A 17,743-nucleotide genomic window follows, 5' to 3' on the forward strand; every position below is an offset into this window, starting at 1 on the left:
AAATTGCTTACCACCTCGAGGGGGTGGGAAATAAGCATTAAAATAGACACTCAAAAGAAAATTTACTTTGCAGGGAGGGGCTGTGATGACAGAAGAAACTGAAAAGATCAGTGTTAACTACCAACTCATATGGCTTTAGACATATGCTCCTTATGAGCCAGAAGTTCTTTGGATTACAGCAGTTATAAAGTAGGAGCTCATCCTGATTATGAAAAGATAGCTTCAAATCCTCTTAGAAATACTGTCAGTCTCCTCAATATTCAGCCCTTGGCACAACACTTACCTATTCGCAGAAAGAAGAACCAAATATCAATAATTAGCTGGACTCTCGACCAGAAACTAACTGAATTTTTATCGCCAGTATTTTAACCTTCAGTGCTTGAGTTACTTTGAAAATAGATCAGGTAATGTTAAACAGATGGTATGATAAAAGTAGAGGAAAAATGCAGGGTTTCTGATCAGTAAAAAGAGTTCATTACTTCTTTACAATAACACTGTCAAAGAGAGAGAACTATGTAGTTTAAATTATGTACTCAATGACGCAAAAATTAATGTAAAAAAAAAAAAAAGCAGCTAGAAGAACATACTTAACAGAAGTGAAAAGTGAGATGGGATAGCATACCAGTGAGAAACAGGCAGAAAGTTACAAACACAAACAAAAGTAAGTAGCACAGTTCTCTGGGACTGTTTGGAATATCTCCAAATCGACAAAACCAGAGGCATGAACTGTAACATATTATGTCAGTGTATGTATTACAATAATGACATATCAATCAAATATTTCATAACTTCAATTTAGTGTTTTAGGAGATAAAAGAATGGTGATGAAGTTCGGATTGCAGTTTTTAAGAACATTTTAATTATTTCTGATGAGGTAAACTTTAATTTTCTTGAAATTCATATACAAATAATGATTTTTTATCTACCACTACAAAGATAGTGAGATGTTACTGTGTTTGTATCTCTGTGAATGTGCATGCCCACATTTATACAGTTAAGTTCACGTAGACACAGACAAGAAATTACATTCAATTCCTCCAGATTTGTTCAATGAGGTTTATTATCAAGTGTGTCTGCAAACAGCAGGGGCTTGTATGCTTCCTTGAAATAAATGATAATATATGTGTAATAAAAATACTTCTCACATCTATACTTGCACTATAGCCTATATAGAAGTAAATACAAATAAAAAGATCTTGTTTTACTCCACAGGGCATTTTTTTTTTTTAACCTTAAAACACAGGTCCTGTTTTCATAGTTATGTATAACCTGGGTCAGCTTCACAATATGCAGCCAACTACAAATGAAAACTTAAGAGCAGTGGAGAGTTTATAAGGCCTCACAGTCTCACCATTATTGCAAATGACACTGACTAAAAATAGTTCTTTTTCAGGCTATTTCTTTGGGGTTTAAAATAGCTTGGTCTAGTAAGACACTCCTTATTGGAATGAAATACTCAAGGGACAGAAACACTTCTTAAGCTGTTATCAGTGTCCTCATTAGTGGTGTTTAATTGACAGCTAGCAGAGGTGCCTGAGGGAAGATGGGGACTGGAAGTCAGGGTACCACAGATGAGCAACCTTGGATTCACAGTTTGGGCCCAATACTGGCCTGAACTTACTCTATATCTCTAATAATACTTAGTTTTATCCTTATCTCCTTTGACTGGTTTAGGTTAAAAGTTCCACTTTGTTGGTCTTTGACCTTGAGGTTTCTGTGAGACCAATCGTGATATATTTAAATGTACCAATTTAAAAATAAATGGAAAGTAACTTTTTCTAATATTTTATAGGGTATTGAGCTCCCTGTAAGCTGTAAGTATGTGAATGTATGTGTGTATAGGTATGTATATATACACGCATGTATATATACATATATACATATACGTGTATATATACATGTGAATGTGTATATATGTGTATACACATGTACACGTGTATATATATGTAATATGTATATACATGTGTGCATGTGTATATACATGTGTTTATATATGTATATATACGTGTATATATACACACACACATATACCCTTAACAGTTGGGAGCCAGGAAAACAACTTAAAAATAAACTGCTTTCATATATTTATTTCTTTAATTGTTGGAAGTAATATATCTACTGGACTTAAAAAGTAATATAGTATTACAAGGCTTATTATGAAAAACAATTTCTCAACTCTATCCTTCCTCCTCCCTAGCCCTGCTACTGGAATAAATTAGCCCAACATTTCAATGTTTTTGCTGTTTTTGTATTTGCTTCCAGATTTCAGTTATAGAACCACTCTTAGACCAGGTAAGCAAAAATCTAGTTCCAAGAAACTGGCTTCATTACAAGTTAACTCCTGCTGGATGATACAAGTATTTCTCTCTGAAGATTGTGCAAGATTAAAGTGTCAACATGATGCCATCTTGCTGATTTGCAGTGACTCTCTCTCATTTGTGTCAGACCCCGGATGAGTTCAGACCCTGAACTATCCGTGGACCATGGCTGACCTTTGGCCTAAAGCCACATATCCAGGCCTATGCACTGGATTTCACCCATTTGTGTTCTGATTACCCCATCACTGCACGCCTACAGCACGCAATGGTGGGGTGTGGTGGTGCTGATAACAGGTATTCTTTACCCTGCCTGCCACTAGTACCATTCACTCGTTCCATGCCACTTGTCAAGCAGTCTCCAGAAGTGGCTGTGCCATTTCCTCCAAGGTTCTGAAGACTTGTTCCACAGGACAATGAGCCCTTCTAATCATTGTTCTCTATCACCTGCAATGGATGCAAAAACATGTTCCAGGTCAGTTTTCATTGTGCTAGGCAAAAGACAGACAATCCTTCCTTGAATGGACCCACTCTTCTTTTGCACGCATCTCTTCTCACTTATCTTCCTGCTGGTGGTTGTAGATAGAAGGAAGAGATGTGGCCAACATCAAACAAGATTATGTCCTGGGAATTCAGAGATTATAGTCTGCAGAATTCAAGATAAAGTATGATGCTTCTAAACATATGAGTATCTCTCTACTCTACATCTTCAATAAATCAAATCCCTATATTTGACATGTGTCCATGAATTTTGTTACAAATCTTAATTCAAATTGTTTATGAAACAGAGGCCCCATCCAGGTATTATCCTGAGTTCCATATAGCCTAGGGGAGGTCCTGTTTAACAAAGTGATGCTATTTCTTGATTTCATAACTTTACTCATTATCTATTAAGTTCTTGCTGTAGAAGATCAGAAATAATCTTGTATTTTGCCACCTTTGTGCCCTACCTCTATCCTAGCATTTTCACAGTTTTGTTTAATATTTCAGTTTGAAGTTTTATGTTTATTTTGTTTTTCCTAGAATTTGTTCACTATAAAATGAGGATAACAAATTACCAAGGTTCTAAGGTTGCTAAGGTTATATATAAAATATATTAAAAATCTCAGGGCAGTTACCTGGCACAATTTAGCACTCCAGAAATGCTTTCTACTGTAAATGCTTAGTTTACTTAGCATTTATTCTTTTTTCCAAACCTTTGGAAATAGTTGAAAATCTCCTCTTAACATGGTCCAGTGATCAAGCAGTTACAGTATTTTTTTTTTCCTTTGACTGTAACTCTGTTAAAATTTTCTATCTGTTTGCTGGACGATATTATCAAATAGAGAAATAGCAAGAAGAGACCCGGGGACTTTCTAGACTACTGCACAGTATTATCCTGATTTTTTTCTAAAAGCCTCATGAGTATGAGTCCATTTGTTGAATTATATAACTTTATCTTACTCTCGTTTTTGTGGAAGGAACATATATCAATAAACTGTATTAATGTGCATGATATGCAAAACTTGTATGTTTTACCCATCTAAAGCTATCTTCATTTTATACTGCACTGGAATAATTTGAGTGTGGAATTTTAAGCTGAAAAATACTATTCTGATTCCTAATCCTTTGATGAAATTTTGTTGTTCTCTCTCAGATGGATGGACACATACATATATACATATCTGCATGTAGAGATCTATAATAGATATTGTCCCCCTCAGAATGTTTAAAGTCTTTAAGAGTACTAAAATTACACAGTAATTTGACTTGGTTCATGTGACTTCTTATTAATTTCAGACTCCTCAATGACTGGTTCTTTCAATCTGGAATTACGTGTCACTTTTCCTCAGGGAAAGTTTATTTCAAATTTTTGATAATATCTTCCAGTCTATTTTACCTTTTCTCATATTTTGAAACTCCCAGTTTAAACTTGATTTACATGGCTTTACTCCCCATTTCTTCTTTCTATATTTTACCTATACTTTTGAGACAGATCCTCAACTTTCTCCAGTAAGTCTTCAAATAATGTTTCTACTAAAATGCAGTTTTCAAATTTTCAATATCTATATAATTCCCTAAATGTTCTGTTTTTTTAAAAATAGCATTTATTCTTTTTATTTTTTTTTTTAGATGGAGTCTTGCTCTATCGCCCAGGCTGGAGTGCAGTGGCATGAGCTCAGCTCACTTCAACTTCCCCCTCCCAGGTTCAAGTGATTCTCCTGCTTCAGCTTCCTGAGTAGCTGGGATTACAGGCATGCATCACTATGCCCAGATAATTTTTGTATTTTTAGTAGAGACAGGGCTTCACCGTTTTGGCCAGGCTGCCCTCCAACTCCTGCCCTCAGGTGATCCACCTACCTCTGCCTCCCAAAGTGCTACTATTACAGGTGTGAGCCACCGCATCTGGCCAAATAGCATTTATTCTGATATTATTATGCCATATCTTGTCTTGATAATATAGTTGCTGTTAATGTTGTGTTTGTTATTTTTGAAGTTTTCTTCCCTCTAAATTGTCCATATTTCCTCAGAGTGCTTTTTGTTTTGTTACACACACACACACACACACACACACAGCTTGGCATCTGTCTTTAAATTTTGTACATTTCCTCAAAAGTGTAAGCTAGCCATTCCTATGTAAGACTGACTCATTTTATCATTAATCAGAATATCTGTACTGTGAGAAGTCCCAAAATATGAATGGGTTTGACTTGTTTGTTGGACACTAAACTGTTTTAGTAATATCAGCATTTATACTTTTTTTGGTTCATAACGTCCCTCCTAGTTGATAGTATAAGCCTGGCTTTCAGGATGCTAGAAGCTGAGTGAGAGAAGCAGGAGGATGTCTCAGCATTTAGTGAGAAGACATTTACCTAATCCTCCTGTTTTAATATACTCATCTACCCTCAAGGCCCCTTAACTTTGCTCAATGTGTACAAATCTAGAGCTTAGTAATTTTATTTTTTCAGAGTAGATTCTTTTCCTGATAAACTAGAGGAGGAATAGTCATCTTGCTGTGTGGGTTAACGTGGGTATGTTGGCCAAAGGACAATTTAAGTGCTTTTGAAACAGTTCAAAATACTCTTCCCTGCTTTCATTCCCATTTCTTATTCCCACTTTAAAGTGAACTGGTGTCTCCTCTTCCTGTGACTGGTTTTGCAGCATAAATAAGGTTACTTATCACTGTCTTCTGCCTCATCCAACTGAGGGATTTTAGTTTTGTCTACTGTGCTGGGTAACCATTACTGTTAATTTCCCCATATTTTAATGCCATCTCTCATTGTATCTCTTCAGCTTTTCCTTTAGGTGTCTATAACTTTAAAAAATTCATGATACTCAGAGATTTTGGATAAAGCATACAAAAACTGAGGGTATTCTGCCTATGATGTGTAATAAACATGATTTTAACATTTTATAACTGAATAACTTTAGGTGCTTGACAGAGATTGAGGCATGTGGTACACGTTCCATTCCATTTGTGATATTATTGCTAATGTTGTGTATTCAATTACTGTTACTGGAAGTTTTGTTGTTGCTCTTGCTATTGTTCTTTTCATGGTCACCAAGTTGGAGAATGGCAGAAGTGGAATGCAAACCTTAGCTTTCCAGTCAAACCTTAGCTTTTCAGCTTCCCTTCTTCATTCATTTCAGAAATAAGGCATTCTTCAAAACCTCTGATCTTCTCTTTGATTAAAACTGTTTCCTATAGAAACTCCTGAATTCAAGGCAGAACCTATGAAAGATATCAGTATGTAGATGACTTACTCCAGGTTTTAACCTGGAATAAAAGGTTATTTTGAGTTTATTTGCAAGTTGCTCCTTTTGTCTGGAAGTGCACATCTCTTTAGATTCCTGATTCTAGTTTGAAATGATGATTTTTTAAAATATTTTGAAGTACCCACAAGGAGGTAAGCCATTTTTTAAGGGACTAAGGATATAGATATTAATTGTAGTCTTATTTTGAAGACGGTTCACTTATTAGAACTTAAACAGATGAATTATAACATAATCAGATAACTGAGCTAATGGTTCATGAAAAAATAATTCAGAGATCAGACAAAGTAATTACCACTTTACCTGGAGAATCAGACTTCTCTATAATGGTGTGAAATGAGTTTGTATGGACAGTAAGGAGTAGGCATTAGACTCATATTTCAGGCAAAGGTAACTGGAGGAAGAAGCAAAAACGTTGTGAAGGTATACGCAGTGCTGTTCACAAAGTGTGTTCACTGTGGTTTAGAGCAGGGTTTTATAATTTTTTCAGTCCAACTCTCACATAATCCAGTCAATTCTGATCTTACTTTGGCTTGTTGACTTTAATTTTTCATGCTAGAAACCAAATACTGATTTCCACATGTTGCATAAACAATTCAGCTCAACCTGCAGTTTGAAACAAAAATTTTAATGTTTGTCAAAATGATGAAGTATTTATGATTTATCAGAGTAGTGATGGAAAAACCACAGATCTAGAAGATATGAGGAAAGGACTACTGGAAAGTAAGATGGGAGAGATAAAATGAGGCTTGAGTTTGATAGCACTGGCTATAAAAAGCCCTGAAAAAGGCATATTTAAAGCTGATGCTATTAAGCAACTTAGTGGCATAATTACATTTTCTCCATAGCATGGTATTTCTACTGTCAAAATGGGAGATGAAGTAGACTGAGGAAAGAGTTGGAAAACAGAAACCAGTGCTTTGACCTACTGAGTCTGTTTTACAGTCTATCAGTTAACCCCTTATAATGTGTATTTCAGATTTGCCCTCACCTTAACAAGAACTGCAATCTGGTTGGCCTTACACCTGATTACCATTCTCTATACTTTTATTAAACTTGGTTCATCCTATGATGCTGGTATGGTTTTGTGAGTGTGGTCTGCCTATCCCTTACCCATTCTAATGCCTTACTCCCTCACAGCATAGTCCACAAACCACACACTTAAATAGCATCATTCACTTGACCTGTTTGGGAAAAGAGTGTTTAGAAATTGTTAGAAATTGCCATTCTGAAAGTTGACATGAAGTAATGAGCACACCAAGCAAACGATTTTCAGAACATACACTCTGCCAGAACAATCTATTTTAGACAAACAATGGGAAGCTTAAAATAGCCACAGTGTCATGGCCATTTTGAAATGAATAAAATGTTTTAGGTGACAAAGGGACATGTTTGCTCTCCTTCGCAAGGTCACGAGGGAGACTGAACAAGTTTCTGTGATGTGATACTATAAAAAGGAAAAAGAATAATGTATTCATGACTTCATGCATATGAAAGTCATATTTGTAATTTCTAGATGATTTGGGGTGTTATTTTTTAACTAATGATAAATTCTCAGCAACATTTTCCTATAATTATTCCTCCTTTAAAAATGTATTATTTGGCTGGGCACAGTGGCTCACATCTGTAATCCCAGAACTCTGGGAGGCCAAGGCGGGCGGATCATGAGGTCAAGAGATCGAGACCATCCTGGACAACACTGTGAAACCTGTCTCTACTAAAAATACAAAAATTAACTGGGCATGGTGGCATGCACCTGTAGTCCCAGGTACTCAGGAGGTTGAGGCAGGAGAACCGCTCGAATCCCGGAGGCGGAGTTTGCAGTGAGCCGAGATTGTGCCACACCAGCCTGGTGACAGAGTGAGACTCCATCTATAAAAAACAACAAAAAAAAAGTCTTTCTTTTCTTTCTAAGGTTATTGCTTTGCATTTCTCAGTATAAAATAAATCGAAATACTATGTGTAAAACAGCTAAATATCTGCAGCATTATAAAGAATGGCAATTTAAAATCAACAGTGTAGGGCATAGAATTAAATTGTGCCATATAAATTTCTAAAACCTCATTATATTTTATATCTACACTGTATGAGAATTATCTCTGACCTATAGAAACTTAAAATATAAGAGTTGGAAGAAATTACAAATCCTGTTATATCAGTCACAGTACTGACATAAATCAATGGCACACTTAAAGATCTCCATGAACAGAAGTTAATAAAGGGGCACCTCACAGGGTTTGAAATCTACAATAAATTGCGAAGCACCCAAGGACTATCAATAATGGGAAGCCATTACTACCATTATCACCACTGACCTGATGGAACAAGCACTAAAGAAGAATTGTCAATGGCAGGAGCCAGGGAAGAGAGACTGACCCATATGAGTCATAACTGTAGAGTAAATATAGCAGTTGCCCAAACTATGGCCAACTACAGAGAGGCATGAAATAGCAAAGAAGAGTCATACCTTGATCTTTACTTTTATATATTTTCAACTGTTGTTTGTCTTTTTCCAGAAATCAATGGACTATAGCATTACATGTTGCAGTCTGCAGGGATTAATCTTTCTAGGCACGAAGCTAAAAATAATACGGTCTGAAACTTATGGGTACACCACCACTTTGGCCACCCAACATTCATCACCATCAACATTCCTGTAATTCATTCATGTAAAGAAATTCCCATTTCCCCAGGAACAAAATGTAATGTCTCATCAGCCAACATATACTAGCAGGGCATGATTGTATCAATAACAATTAGCCACAACTGCTATTTATTTATACATTTTTAGAATAAAAGGAAGGAAGAAAAAAATGAACACTAAACAGAGCTGCTACAGTCTCCACTTTGTAGCTGGTAATAAGTCCCATGAGTAATCATAGCTTCCTTTATATCCTACACATTCTATCTTCTCCTGCCTTCTACCAACACTGCCAATAGTTGTTAAGTTTTTGTTTGTGTTTTTCTTTCCTGGAGGAATGACTCAAACTTCTATCGTTACAACTTCTAAGTCCCTATAGGACCTTTCTTCATGAGACTACTTCTGTTTTTTTATTATTATTAATTACTACTATTGAAATGGGAACACTGAGCTACACCCAAGTGATTCTCCAGGTTCTACACATAGTCCTACATGCTATATCATGCAGCCAAAATCTAGTTTACTCTACGTTATAGGTATCAAGCATCTTTCCCAGTATACTGATTCAGAAGCATGCCAGTTTAGTAGTATAAAATTGTCAGGGTGCACTCTCAGCTTCTAACTGATAATAATCAAAGCTATGTTTCTAGAGGAATTAGGATTCTCTGAAGCACTTTTATATCCAAACCCACCAAGTCCAAGACTGTGGGAATAGGAAGAAAAGTAATTTTAGTAGATTATTGAGTATAATTATGAGAAGAGCCACCACACCTTAACCTTTAGGTTTCTGGACCCTTGAAAACTGGGAAATTTGCAAAAGGTCACCCTAAATTGGCTTTAAGGCATACATTATGCCCTTTGAGAGGGCACACCAATATAATTAGTTGCTATTCTGCAGCTTGCTCTGTAATTGAGACTTCAGCAAACCTTTCTATAGTTCTAACAGTCCATATGCTTTTGAGTAATGCAGCCCATGAAACAACCTGAGAATATCATCAGTGGAAGCCCATTGCAGACTGCCAAAAGAGGCTTGCTTATGTGTAAAGAAGAGGTCAGATTTTTAACCTGATCGTTGATAAGCTTCTCTGCCCTGGAAACTCTTCAGTGGGAATTTACATGAAATCAGATACAGTCATAGTATACCTATTCTCTACATGCCTCCTGGAAAACTCCCTTGTAACCAGACTTCAGTCTGTCCTTTCCAAGTCCTTGGGAAATTGGGCAACCCATTAATCACTTTTCATGGGTCTGTGAGGATCCCTATACTCCAAGCCATCTCTCATTCTAGACAGTAGAAACCCAGATATTTTGCCCAAATTTCTTCTCACTGGCAAATTTCCTTTTCATACAGTTTATTAGGGCTCTCTGTGAGGTTGTAGTGCAGCACTATATACTTCCAGCAGTGCTAAATGCCGTGCAGACTTATTTATATGTCTAGCCTAGACATGGTTAACTAGCCCCCCTGTTAACATGGGAAACTCCACATGAGGCCATTTATTTAGGTGTAAAGAGAAGTAGTGAAGTGTTTAGAACAGGGAGCAGGTAACATATGAGTATGAGCAATATTTGTATCCAACTTTCTTGTGCCTTCAAGACTTCCTTCAGTACATTCGTAATATATGACTTTGATTTAATAGAAAGTTTACCTTTCTATGTCCAACATTCTGATTGAGTGGATCAAATTCACATTTTAATATTGGGCATCTTGGGTTTCACATTCATTTAATTTTCTATGATCAGGCACTATGGCTCTCTCTTGGTCCAATGGTAAGATAGAAACTATTTTGCTAAATGCAAAATTTTTGTCAGCAGAATACAGAATATACCATGACCTTATTTCAACATTTTTGGGTCTTCACTGTGGTTCTCCTATTGGGAGTTCCTGAAGGCTTCAGACTATACCTCTTTATGGTACAGACTGCTGAGGCACAATTTAGGCTGTTGGAACACATGATCCAAGTGGCATAGGTGCTTTCATCACAGCCTAGATGTGATACAGATCTTTTTTCTTTTTTTTTTTTTTTTTGCTCTGGCACTGCTGAAACTGGCAGTATTACAGACTATCTGGTAAATGAATTAGAGGACTGCACCCCTTTTCCCTCAAAAATCTAAACATTTCTCTTTTCAACCTAGTAAGTGGCTCAAAAAACAGCAACTTGTCTTTCACTTTAAAGGAGATCTTATGATGTGCCCAGAAAACTGGACCCCTAGAATTTCCAAATATATGGCATACCCCTGACATTTCTCATAAATTAGAGTACTCTGTTTTCTAGGGTCTCAAGGATGTTTTCAGTTTCCTGCTCGCCAGGTTCAGTTTGCATAAGAGCATCAATATGTTACACAAAGCTGACATTCTGAAGGATAACAAGGTGATCAAACTTCTTCAAACTAAGTCATGACAGAAAGCATGACAGTTGATATAACCCTGAGCTAAGATAGTATTAGTATACTATTATTCTTGAAGAGATAAAAGCAAACTGTTTCTGATGTCTTTACCGACTGCACAGAGTATAAATCATTTCTTAGATCAATAGCTACATACCAGTATTTTGTTGATATCAGTATGGAATAGTAGTTATGACTAGTATAATTGATTGAATAAATTTAAAATTAGCTAGTCATTTTCCAAGAGTTATTTTACTTTCTCACTGACCCCGGAAGGGAACAGTGGATATTGTAAGTTTCACCGGGGCAATACACTATGGACTACTAGAGGGCTGAAGGAGAGAGGTGGGCATGGGTTCTAAACTACCTGTTAGATACTGTACTCACTACCTGGGTGATGTGATCTGTACCCCAAACCTCAGCATCACTCAGTATACCCATGTAACAAATTTGCACAGGTACCCCCGTATGTAAAATAAAAGTTGAAATTATTTAAAAAGGTGTAAAATAATAAAAAGAAGCAAAATGAAACAAAATGAAGAACTGAAACAATGATAATAGTTGCAAAAATATCACTACCCCTGCTGTTTTGACACTGCTGGTGGAAGAATATTCTCTAAAATTCCCCCAGGGATGCATTATTGCCTTTGGTTACTATATGACTAAAATGACAGATAAGGTATGGCAGGTGACAATTCCAGATACCCTTCCTACCATGGTACCCCAATGATACACTAAGAAATCAACTGGAGATTCTGCAATTTAATATGTATTCCTACTCTACATTCTGCGGCATAGAAAATAACCACAGGATAGGTCCCTGGATCCACTGGACTTATCTTGAGATTTATGTAGACCAAGACTCCATCTATCACCTAATTACCATGATCACAGAGGTGATTAGACAACTCCCAGCAACTTTATATACATGAAAATCAGTTTAAGACTAACTCTGTGTTTGTGTACACGTCTCTGGAAAGTTTTAAACCAATCCTTTCAAATTTCTATTTTTCATCACTTTACATAATCAAGCACTTCAGAAGAAAATACTACCCTAGTGGTATGTCTACTTTCCTACCTTCAGGCAAATATTTTCTTAAAATAACTGAACAACGACTCTTGCATTCTATAAAATTGTGCCTTTCTCATTAATTTGTTCAACAAATATTTATTGAGCATATATTAAGAGCTCAAAAAACAACTAGGCCTTAAGGATAAAAACAAGACATGCGCCTCGCGCCAATGAAGCTTACATTGTAAGTTGAAGATAAACATACATAAATACTTAGTTATGGTGTGAAAATAAAGACCAAGGAAAAGTAGAGCAGCAATAACACTTGTAAGGGAGACACTATTTGATCTGAGAGGCACCACAGACTTCCTGGGAAGCAGATTTTTGAGTTAAAAGCTGAAAGATACATAAGATATTAAATCAAGTTTAGAAATGTGAGAGAGAAGAAAGGTCTATGGGGCTGGGGGATCAATTCCAAAATTCCAGGCAGATAGAACACTATGACAATCTTAAGGAAAGCAGATGTAATGGAAGATTCTAGAAGTTATATATCAATGATAAGACTCATACAAGTTTCAGGTTATCAAATAAAAGTTTAGTTTAAAATGAATAAATTTATACATACCAAAACATATTTTACATGGTAGCAGGAAATTAAAACTGAAGCCTGGAGTAAGTAGCTCCTGTATTTGCCCGGTGTTGACAGAGCTAGATTTCAGCAGTTAAAATGAATTAGGTTTCCTGTAATCCAAAGAGCTGGAGTTAATTTTAAGGCGCCCTCTTCAACCCTTCCCTGTATACAAAGTACACTTGAGAGGCGAGAACAACAGGATCACCAGAGAAGAGACAGCAAGCACCAGAAGCAAGGAAAGGGCTTGAGGCAGCTTGCCTGGGACAGGGACTGACTGAGGGTCAGGAGAGATTCTTGAATACAGGCAAACAGTGAGAGAGAAATTCCCAGGGCCCCACAATCCAAAACGGGCTTCTACAATCTTGGCTACAAGAGAAACCCTCCACTCATTAGGGCCTTGTCCCTGACATACAGAACTGCCTAAAGATTACACAGAAGTGCTGCTGCAGAAAGGGAACCCACAAGGAATCCCACAGGCATCCAAGCCTAGAGCAGCCTCAACTTGGTGCCATTTGGGGAGCCTAAATACCAGAGATCTACAGACATGGCTGTTGCTGCTAAACTGCTCCAAGGAAGGAGAGAGGAGACTGGGTGCTCCCACACACCCCCGGGAGGGTCCCTACCACCCTGCTGCAGGCTGCTGTTAAGACTGAGAACTGAATACATCACACTATTCACAGCTTCTCGCCCATGCTGCTTGCCACATGGGAGGGACCCTGCCCTCTGTGGTCTCAGTCTCAAGGCACCATTTTGAGAGTTTATGGCTGGGTTACCCCCTGCCCTCAGGCGGAGTTCAGAATGATGTAGCTGCAGCCACAGCACCTGCCCAAGGAGAGACAGGAAACCAGATTGTCCTATACACATTTAGAACAATACCCATTTCCCTGCAATGGGCTTCTGTGAGACAGACTGCACTCCCTACAGCTTCCTGCTCACACTGCCTGCCTGGGAAGGGCCCTGGCTTCCCTGGTCACAAGATCAAGGCACCATTTTGAGACTTTAGTCCTGAGCTGCACCCTGTCCTTGGGTCAAGTTCGAGTTGATATGGCTGCAGCCACTGCCAGGCCAAAGAGGGACAGAAAACCAGGCTTTCCTATGCATACCTAGGACAAAATCCACTGTTCTGCTACTGGCTACTGTGAGACCAAGACTTGAGTGAACCACACTCCCCACATGCTTGCCCATGCTGCTCATCTGAGGGGGGCTCTGCCCTCTCTGGTCACAAGCTTACAACTGTTACTGTTTTGAGAGTTTAATCCTGTTATGTACTTACTCTTGAGCCAAGTTCTACGTAGTGTGGCTACAGGTACCACCCATACAGGGGAGGCACAGGGGATCTGAGAACACTTAGGACAATACCCACTGCTCTTCTACAGGTAACTGTGGGACTAGGACTAGCCTGCCCAATTCATTTCAGCTCCCAGGAACAGGAACAGGAACCACTTCAGTCCCAGTAGGCTGCTCCGCCACCACTACTGCCATCACCCACATCATATGAGCTGCCCAGATACTGAGAACCTGCCCAAGCACCTGCCCCGCAACTCCCACTGCTGTATTTGAAGCAGGTTACCTGGAGGTTCAAGAATCAACCTTCCAGGACTCACTAACATCAGAGCAATGTAAACGGCTCTGAGACCTAAAATCAGGCACATTTGTCCCACTGCTGCTACCACTGGGGCCTAAAGACTGGCTCAGTTTGTATCCAACTGCTGAGCAAAACTTCAATGCAACCTCAAGAAATAACTATGCTCTGAGCCACTGAGGAAATCACAGATACCACTGACCCTTTTTGCAATGTGTACTGCTGAAGACATCATACAAAGATCACACTACCAAAGGAAGCCAAAATCAAAGCCAAAGTATCCTACTCAATCAACAACATGCACACATTTTCAGAAAAAAATTCTCCCCTACAAGAGCAATTTAAAAATTGGAAAAAGCAACTGTTACGCTAGATATGCACATATCAATGAAAAGACACATTGATATTGAAGAAAAAACAGGGAAATATGACACTACCCAATAACCACAACAATTGCCCAGCAACAGACTCCAATCAAAAAGAATTCCTCAAAACGCCAGATAAGGAATTTAAAATGTTGATTTCAAAGAAGCTTTGCCTTGGTTTTCAAATTACTCTTGCAATGAGATGCAAGAGAAATTTCAAAACCAATATAAAGAAATTAGAAAATCAATTCAGAATATGTATGAGAAACTTACCCAGGACACAGATATAATTTTTTTTAAAAAGCAGAAATTCTGGAACTAAAAAATTATTTGAAAGCCCTACATTTGGAAGCTTCAGTAATAAACTAGACCAAGCAGAAGAAAAAATCTCAAAACTTGAAGTATTTTGAAATAATCTAGTCAGAAAATTATTTTTAAAATAGAATAAAAATGAACGAACAAAGGTTTTGAGACACGTAGGGCTACATAAAACCTCAGAACTTATGAGTTATTGATATTTCCAGGAAGAAAGAGCAATCAAAATGTTTAGAAAACATACTTAAGGAAATAATTAACGAAAACATCCCAAATCTAGCAAGAGTATCAGATATGAAGATACTGGAGGCTCAGTAATCCCCAGGGCAATATATTGCAGAAAGGACTTCATCATGGCATATTATAATCATAATGGCTAAAGTATAAAAAAGAATGAAATTAGCAAGAGAAAAGCATCTAGTCATCTAGAAAGGAAACCCCATCATACTAAGCAGACCTTTCAGGAGAACTCTTATACTCCAGAAGAGAATGAAATGAAATTTTCAAAGTGCTGAAAGAAAAAACTGTCAATCAAAAATTATACATCCTGCAAGAATAATTGTCATAAATAAAGGAGAAATATTATCCACACAGGCAAACATGGAAAGAATTTGTCACCATTACAGTAAAGAAAATGGTCAGTGGTCTTAAACAAGGAAACAAAAGACCAATATTCACTATCAGAAAAATACACAGAATTATAAAACTCACAGTATGTGTAAAACAACTGCACAAAAGAAGAAGAGAAAGTAATTAAATGGCAATATGTCAGAATTTCATCCATCCACAAAGACAAAAAGAGGGGAAAAAAGGAAAAAAGTTATAAAACAACTGGAAAACAGCAATGTAAAACAACTTCAAAACTAATAATTTATAAAACAACCAGAAAACAATTAACTATTAATATCAATATTATGAATGTAAATTGATTAAATATGCCATTAAAAGGTACGGATTGGCAGGATGGATTTTTAAAAAATCATCCAACTATATGCTTCACGCAAGAAAATCACCTTACATGTAAAGACATAGATTGAAATTAAAGGGGTAAAAAAGATATTCCATGCAAATGGTAAGCAAAATCAAGCAGGAATAGTACTTATATCACATAAAACAGACTTTAAATCAAAAACATTAATATAATATAAAAAGATAATTATTTAATAAGGGGATCATTTCAGCAAAAGGATATAATAGTCCTAAACATATATACGCCCAATGCTGGAGCACCCAAGTTCACCAAATATTACTAGACCTAAAGAGAGAGAAATATTGGACTTCAATTGGACTTTAGATCAAATGCACTTAACAGATATTTACAAAACAGTTGCCAAACAAATACAGAATACAGTTTTTTTTTTTTTTTTTTTTTTTTTTTGAGACAGTCTCGCTCTGTCACCATGCTGGAGTGCAGTGAAGCGATCTCAGCTCACTGCAACTTCCCACTCCTGGGTTCCAGCGATTCTCCTGCCTCAGCCTCCCAAGTAGTTGGGACTACAGGCATGCACCACCATGCCCACCTAATTTTTTATTTTTAGTAGACAAGGGGTTTCACTATGTTGTCAGGGTGGTCTTGATCTCTTGACCTTGTGATCCACCCACCTCAGCCTCCCAAAGTGCTGGGATTACAAGTGTGAGCCATCACACCCGGCCAACACGCAGTCTTTTTATCAGCACATGGAACATTCTCCAAGATAGACCACATATTAGGCCACAAAAAAAAGTCTTAAAAATTTTTTCTTAAAAATCGAAATCATATCAAGTATTTTATCAGACTACAGTGGAATAAAACTAGAAATCAATACCAAGGGAAATTTTCACAATTATACAAATACTTGGAAATTAAGCAGCATATTCCTGAACTATCACTCAGTAGATTAATATGGAAATTTTTTTAAATTAAACAAATAAAAATGAAAACATATGAAAACCTGTGAGAGACAACAAGAGCAATGTTAACAGAAACGTCTACAGCATTAAATGCCTACATCAAAACATTATAAAGATCACAAATTAACCTAGAGTTACAACTCAAGGAATTGGAAAACAAGAACAAACCAAACCTAAAGTTAGCAGAAGAAAAGAAGTAAAAATCAGAACAGCACTGAATGAAATACAGACCAAAATAAATAAATAAATAAAAGATAATACAAATGATCGTTGAAACCAAAAGTTGGTTCTTCAAAAAGACAAACAAAATTGATAAACCACTAGTTACACTAACGAAGAGAGAAGATCAAACAAATACAATCAGCAATGTAAAATGAGACATTACAATAGCTATTACAGAAACACAAAAGATTGACGATTATGAACAACTATATTCTCACAAACAAGAAAACCTGGAAGAAATGGATAAATTCCTGCAAACACACAACCTTCTGAGAATAAACTAGGAAGAAATAGAAGTTCCTGAAGAGATCAATAATGATCAGCAAGATTGAATTAGTAATAAAAGAATCTCCCAACACACACAAAAAAATCCAGGACCAGATGAATTCACAGCTTATTCCACCAACCATGCAAAGAACACTAATATTCTCAAAACTATATATTTTAAATCAAGGGGAGAGGGAATTCTCCCAGCTGAATCTGAGGCCAGTATTACCCTGATACTAAAACCAGAGAAGGACACACCCCACGAAAGAAAGAAAGAAAGAAAGAGAGAAAGAGAGAAAGAGAGAAAGAGAGAAAGAGAGAAAGAGAGAAAGAGAGAAAGAGAGAAGAAAGAGAGAAAGAGAGAA

Source organism: Mandrillus leucophaeus, unplaced genomic scaffold (genome assembly GCF_000951045.1).
Source record: "Mandrillus leucophaeus isolate KB7577 unplaced genomic scaffold, Mleu.le_1.0 Scaffold486, whole genome shotgun sequence".
In the NCBI taxonomy this organism is placed as follows: Eukaryota; Metazoa; Chordata; class Mammalia; order Primates; family Cercopithecidae; genus Mandrillus; species Mandrillus leucophaeus.